We start from the raw sequence: 7,423 nt of genomic DNA on the forward strand, positions 1-7,423 counted from the left end.
AGCTTCATCTGGTTGTGATGACATGTCGGTCTTTATCAGGTGACCGGTGTCATTAAAAAAGAGTCTATAATATATGAGGTTTAGAACGACAAAATGAACACAATTCAACTTTCAATAAACCTCCTGTGGTATGACAAATAACTCCACTATGATAGAGGGGAAAGGTTTGTTGTTTAGGTAACAGATGTGTTGTGGCTCTGCAGGAGGAGGAATTAGAATGTGGCTCCATCAACGGCCCCAGCAGGAGGAAGAATTAGAAGGTGACACCATCAACCAGCAGTACAGCAGAATACCTGATGACCAGGAGGAGGAAGAATTAGAAGGTGACACCATCAATCAGCAGTACAGCAGAATACCTGATGACCAGCAGTAGGAAGAATTAGAAGGTGACACCATCAATCAGCAGTACAGCAGAATGCCTGATGACCAGCAGGAGGAAGAATTAGAAGGTGACACCATCAATCAGCAGTACAGCAGAATACCTGATGACCAGCAGGAGCATCAGTATCAACATAACGATGCTCCTGGAAACCCTGAAGCTGGAGTCACGACACCTCCAGGAGAGAAAGGTTCCAGGATAGGAACATTATTGACCTGTGTATCACTGCAGGGGTTCCTGGGAAATAAAAGAAAGAACTTTAGAATTTTTAAAAACAATGTCATTTTTCTGTGTACATAATGTTTCTAACTTGTGTTTTTACTGTTGTAGGTTCCGCTGAAGTTTATTAAATAAATGTTCCTTTATCTTCTGCTTGATATCTTTCTTTGCTCAATAGTGTATGCCATGTGTGTATTTATGTATTTACTCTCACACAGTATAAACCATTTATGTATTTATTCTAAAGAGAAGTTGTTACAGCTAATGATTGGAGTGATTAACTGTAGGATGTATATTAGACAAATGTAATACAGTACATATTAATGACATGACCAGAAGGATGACAACAAGCAGCAGGTAAGAAAAGCTGGTTAATTATTTAATAAACATCAAGGATCTTCATTAAAACAGTAAAATAATTGTTTGTATTAGTAGGACATTTCTGATCAGCTGCTTTTGTTGTTACTGAACTCCAAGGAGATGAAGAGTAAAATAAAGGCTGTATAGGAGGTAGAAGTAATAGTAACACTGTACTATACACGGAACTATACACTGTACTTTATACAGTACTGTACACGGTACTAAACACAGTACTATACACGGTACAATACACTGTAACATACACCGCATGTATGTGACAGAAAAGGTACTATTTCACAATAATGTTCTAAAATTTAGATCATCATATAAAATATCAGGTACAAATCACCTTCCTGCTGAACCAGAGAGGAAACAGGTTCCTCCTCCTCCTCCTCCTCCTCCTCCTCCTCCTCCTCCTCCTCCTCCTCAGCTTCAGGGTCCATCATCCAGCCATGACAGCCACAGCGTCATGAAGTACTCGTGTTCCAATTCTCCATTAACGCCGATGCGTCCTCGTAAATTTGCATTTCCGCACTTCCGAGGACGCTGCAAGTAGTTACTCGTGACGTAAGCGAGTACACACTGGCGCTCTAAGAATTGGGAAACGGCCACAGACACATGCAGCGCATGCAGTCCAACCTGACCCGCCCCCTTCTCCACTCTCAGCCAATCACAGACCAACTCGCTCTAACGGTGCGTTCAGGTGACACGAAACAACGGAAACTAAGAAATGTCAACACTAAACCATATTATTGCCACAAGAACACAACTGCAGAGATGTTGAACTCTTTTTGTCATTTTTTTCTTTTTCAATCAATCAATCAATAAAAGACTTAATTTCTCCTCAAGGGGGGTAATTAAAAGGTCAACAACAGACTACAACTGGGTAAATAAATACCAGTAATGGTAAAAATCTGATCATTACAAAATGAGTCAGATATAAATACAAAGAATGAAGGTCAAAGGTTAAATCTGGATCAGCAGGAGGCCAGGCAGTGATCAGAACTCACTTTGTGGCCAAACCAGTTGTCCTTTTTATTTAGAGACGTGGGGCGGTGTCGGCAACTGTTGAAAGTAACTAAAAAGTTACTTGTAATCCAATTTAGTTCCTTTTAAAAACAAGTAATCAATGAAGTAACTAAATTACTTTTTAGGCGAGTGACTAGTAATCAGTAATCTGATTACTTTTGCAAGGTAACTGTGGCAACACTGGTGCCCACCAACTAATATAATTTTCCTGACCTCCACCTCCTCCATGACTATTTCTCTCTCTGTAAAATTCCTTTTCTTCTTCTTTTCTCTCAGGATTTAGCGTCAAATGCCGGCGATCAACGGGCTGATTGAGATGCAAAGATATTGACGAGACACTTTGCATCGACCATTTATGGTTAAAAGTGGACGTGTTGAGGGCGGGACATCAACTGTGGGACCTTCCAGGTGGACTGTGATCTATAACAGGAAAGTGCAGTACGCACGGTTTCACCAATCTGAATTTGTTTGGGCGCACAACATTTTCAGCTTTAGAGCGCACCAACATTTTTAGTAGGAATCCTACGCAGTGTTTTATAAATGAGGCCCCAGGCCCTTGTTTTGCCAGATTTAAAATGCAGGATTTGATAGGGAGGGCGGAAATAGATGGTTTTTAACAATCAGTTCTTAAATTGAGGGGTAATTCAAGCTTTAATATTTACGGAACTGCAGCCAGATTTTCAAAGAATTGTTGACAACAGGGTTCTGTTAGATGTTATGAATGTTAACAGGGAGACGAGAAGTGAGGAGGGACTGGAGAGAGAACCTTGAAGATCGCCGTTCTATTTGAGCCCATGAAGGATCTGTGTCGGCTTCATTGTCCAGCCAATGACAGAGCTTATTAATATTGCATGACCAATAGTATTGTATGATGTTACGTCGTGCAAGACCGTCTCGCTTTTTGGGAAGTTGTAGAATAATTTTTTGATGCAAGGAGTCTGGTTCAACCACAAACATTATATTATTGTCTGATCTGTTAAAAAAAAAGATTTTCTTATAAAAATTGGAATGTGTTGGAACAAATAAAGAAATTTAGGGAGAATCACCATCTTTACCAAGTTACCAGTTAGAGAGAGGGGGAGGGAAGACCAGCGGGACATAGCCACAGTCATGCCGGTAACGCATTAATTAATAACACGTTACTCTGTCATTAAAATGTTGCATAGAGCAGGTTGTGCAAACAAATAAATACTATTGCTCTATTTAAAACAGATAAATAGTGCAACAATAGACTAAACTATGTACTAATAAATACCAGTAATAGTAAAAATCTGATAATAAAACCATGAGTCAGATATAAATACAACAAAGAATGAAGGTCAAAGGTTAAATCTGGATCAGCAGGAGGCCAGGCAGTGATCAGAACTCAGTTTCTGGTAAAACCAGTTGTCCTTTTTATGTTGAGATTGAGGGGGGCATGTTGTTGGCAGCTGCTGAAAGTAACTATAAGATTACTTGTAATCTAACTTAGTTACTTTTAAAAACAAGTAATCAGTAAGGTAACTAAGTTACTTTTTCAAGGAATAACTAGTAATCAGTAATTGGATTACTTTTTCAAGGTAACTGAGTGAGTTGTGACGCCAGCTTATGCGCCGCGAGAGCTAACAGTTAAGAATCCAAATGAATGAGGTTGATTATTTACTGGTGTATAAATGTAAAACTCTGACTTTAGAGGAGAAACTGGAGGTAAAGTGAGTGTAAGGTCATAATAAAATCTGTGTAAGAATCTCACTTGTAGATCAATATGCTGCTCGTCTAGTGGAGGAATTCTTTCCTTGCAATCAGTAGGCCCGTGTTCAACTCCCCACCGAGACACAGTTTAGTTTATTAAATGATTTAATCAGAGGCTATTCCCCGTGTTAAACCTTTTCACAAGATGGGATCCTACAGTATATGGTTGTCATAAAGATGTTGGAGCTAAAAACTTCTGCACAAACTTTAGTTTGGTATGAAGTGGTGTTGAACTCTGCGCTCAGTAGACCTGTGTGTGTGTGTGTGTGTGTGTGTGTGTGTGTGTGTGTGTGTGTGTGTGTGTGTGTGTGTGTGTGTGTGTGTGTGTGTGTGTGTGTGTGTGTTCAGTGAAGTGTATCAGTGTGCAGCAGTCAGTTTCTGTTCAGTCTGACTGAGGGAGGTTTTTGTACGACGGTTTTTCACTGTGTGAACACATCTTGACTGTTGATTTCATGATAACTCTGACAGTAATAAACTGCAGCATCTTCAGCTTGAACTCCACTGATGGTCAGAGTGAAGTCAGAGTTTGATCCACTGCCTGTAAAACGATCTGGAGTCCCTGATGCTCGAGTGTTGGTCCAGTAAAAGAGCAATTTAGGAGGTTGTCCATCTCTCTGTTGGTACCAGGCTAAAGCCTGATCACCATCATCATAAACATAAACATTCTGACTGGTCCTACATGTGATGGTGACGGAGGCTCCCAGAGCAGAGCTGACTGCTGCAGGCTGAGTCACTGTGACCTGGCCTCTGGACTCTGAGGAAACACAGACAGAAACATCAAGCAGCCTCATGGTTTTGTGGGCTTCATTTCAGAGGGACGGATGTTGACAGAGGAGAGGAGTTTGATTCTCTGGACTTTACCTGTGAAGCAGCAGCAGAGGAGAGTCCAGATGAGGACGCAGATCACACTCATGTTTCTGATGAGGAGGATTTCTCTGTCTTCTGTTGTCATGAAGGACGGCTGTCAGTCATCCAGTCTTCAACTGTCAGGACTATAAACTCTCCCAGAGCACTGGAGCATGGTGCTGCTGATGCAAAGTGGCTCTATGGAAATGTTCTGACTGACTCCAACAGGGACCTGGATCACTTTCATCTCTCACTTTCACTCTGGATTCAAACTTTAATGACAATATTAAATACGTCTGTAGTTTTACATTTACATTTATTTTTTTACATTTTCTATTTTTGCTGTTAAATCCCTTCAGGAATAAATTCAAATAGACATAATAGAAAAAAATAGAAAATAATCTTTAAAACAATCTCTATAAATATATGTATTTCAAGTAGACATTGCAGATGAAAGAACTGTCCTCTTGTGTTCCGTTAGGATCAGGTGGTAAAAGTTGTTTTGGTGAGTTTGTTGGTTTCAGAATCAGAGAGTGGCGTCTCTCTACAGTCAGAGGTTTTTGTACAGCGGCTCAATGAGTTTGTATCACTGTGGTACACGTTCGGTGGAGGAACCAGACTGGATGTTGGAAGTAAGTTTATTCTCCTTTTAATTCTTTCAACTAAATAATTCAAATTCCTACATTAAACCTTGTTTTGAATGATTTGAGATTAGAAAGATGTTTTTTTTTCTTAATAATTATTGTAGTGATCAAGTTTTAATCTCCATTGATTTCATGTAGTTTAGCTCAGCTCTGTTTCACTTTAATTTGATCACAGAGAAAAGTTATTAGTTTTAAATTTACACCGGATTAAAATCTCATTAGGATTAAATGACAAAACCAAAGATCTTGTCAGTCTTTAAATGTGCTCAGTTAGAGCCTGATGGCTGTGGAACACACTGTTTTAACTCTACCAGTCTCATGTTGAAGCTGTTTTTACACTGACCTGTGTATTTAGGGACATTTCTGGTGCACTGGTCTGTCTTTGGGCTGAGTTTTAGTTGACATGTCCACTGTTTGAAATGTGTTTGTGTTGGAATGTGTGCAGGTTTTATTCTTCTTGTTTTATTGAGTGTCTCTTCATCACAGCTGGATTTATTCTTGGTTCTATAGAATGTTTCCCAATTCTGTTTCTGCTGATACTTTACAATTAATATTATTTTACAGTAAAATAGAAATACTGATGATAAATGTTGTAAAATTATGAAAACCTCTTGATATAATTTTCACTGTTTTTTTTTTCAAATTTAGCTCCTAATAATTGAAAATATTAATTTAGATTTGAAGTTCATGTTAAAGTTTCCAGTCATAAGTTGTAAAGTGTAAACTTTCTGATAACGTTGATGCAAATGAAGAGTAAACGTTGAGACATCAGCTTGTGTTCCTTCCTGTGTAGTTTGAGGTATTTCAGTTCAAAGTGTTGGATGATTCTCTCGGTGCTGATGTGCATGAGAGGCTTCTTAAAGGGAAGTGAAACAATGTGTGAGTGAGTGACTGCTGGAGCAGAAAAAGCCTCTGACAGCAACTTCTTCCAGGACCAAATCAGCTGTCTCCCACTAAAGCTGTCCAGGTGTGTGCTGGTTGATTGACAGCTGGGTGCTCCCTGTCCTCTAATTTGATTGGTGTCTCCTAGGTGATACCCGCCCCACCCTGACGGTGCTGCCCCCCTCCAGAGAGGAGCTGCAGCAGGGGAAGGCCACGCTCATGTGCCTGGCCAACGAGGGCTTCCCCTCAGACTGGAGTCTGAGCTGGAAGGTGGAGGACAGCAGCAGCAGCAGCAGCAGCAGCAGCTGGGAGGAGAGCAGGAGCCCCGGGGTGCTGCAGAAGGACGGCCTCTACAGCTGGAGCAGCACCCTGAGGCTCCCTGCAGACCAGTGGAGGAAGGTGGGCTCTGTGACCTGTGAGGCCACCCGGGGCTCCCAGACTCCCCTCAGAGAGACACTGAGGAGAGACCAGTGTTCCCAGTCCTGACCGGACTCACTGGGACTCTCACACTGCTTTTACTCTCACACTGATCTCACCTCTGTCATTCACCCTCTTTCACTTTCTTCTATCATCAAAGCAAACTGACTTCATCAATATTCATCTTCTTTCATCATCATTTTCTTCAAGCTTTGACAAAATAAAGACAGTTTTCACCTCAATCTTTGGTCTTTCATGACTTTTCTACAGCAATAAAATCATCATAACACCTTCTTTAGAGTAGAAATTTGACTTGATACTCTCAGGATTCCACCTCTTGTTGCTGAATTACTTTCATATGAAACAGACTCGAAACACACAGTCAGTCAGAGGAAGCTGTGCTCTTCATTCATCATGAACAAATGTGGTTAAATACAAAATGAGATTACTTTGACAGTTTACATTTTTTATATGAAGTGTGATCACGTCTCAAAATGGTGATTTGACTTTGGTTCGTCGATTGAGAGAATTTCTAAGATACTAAACAACATCATCAGCATACAGGTTGATTTTATAAATTGTTACTGCAGTTAATGAGCAATGTTGGAGCTTCTGTCTCTTCCTGTTGATATCAGGTTAATAAATACTCTGATGAATTACAGTGAACATCCAGACTGTTCTGATTAAACATTTCAACTCTTTGTTTACTACAAAAGATATTAGGAGATGTAGATGTGGAGTAAAGTAGATTACAGTTTTTCTCAATTGATAAAACACATTTCACAAAACTTTCCTCCATTTTCCCAAAACTGAAAACACAACACACTTTTCTATAGTGACATAAACAAAACCACACCTTCTCTCTTCTAATTTCAAACTTTCAGGCCAAAACAGTTGCTCAAAGCCTGCAAAAATG

The 7,423-nt window shown here is 40.0% G+C and overlaps 1 gene segment (V, D, J or C); it reads left to right on the forward strand.

Annotated features, from left to right (window-relative positions):
* Positions 1-3,097: 3,097 nt before the first annotated feature.
* On the forward strand, positions 3,098-6,748 carry LOC308117899 (Ig kappa-b4 chain C region-like). The segment is given in 3 exons: positions 3,098-3,103; positions 5,115-5,196; positions 6,239-6,748.
* Positions 6,749-7,423: the final 675 nt, after the last annotated feature.

This window comes from Lipophrys pholis (genome assembly GCF_963383615.2).
Source record: "Lipophrys pholis genome assembly, chromosome: 12".
NCBI lineage: Eukaryota > Metazoa > Chordata > Actinopteri > Blenniiformes > Blenniidae > Lipophrys > Lipophrys pholis.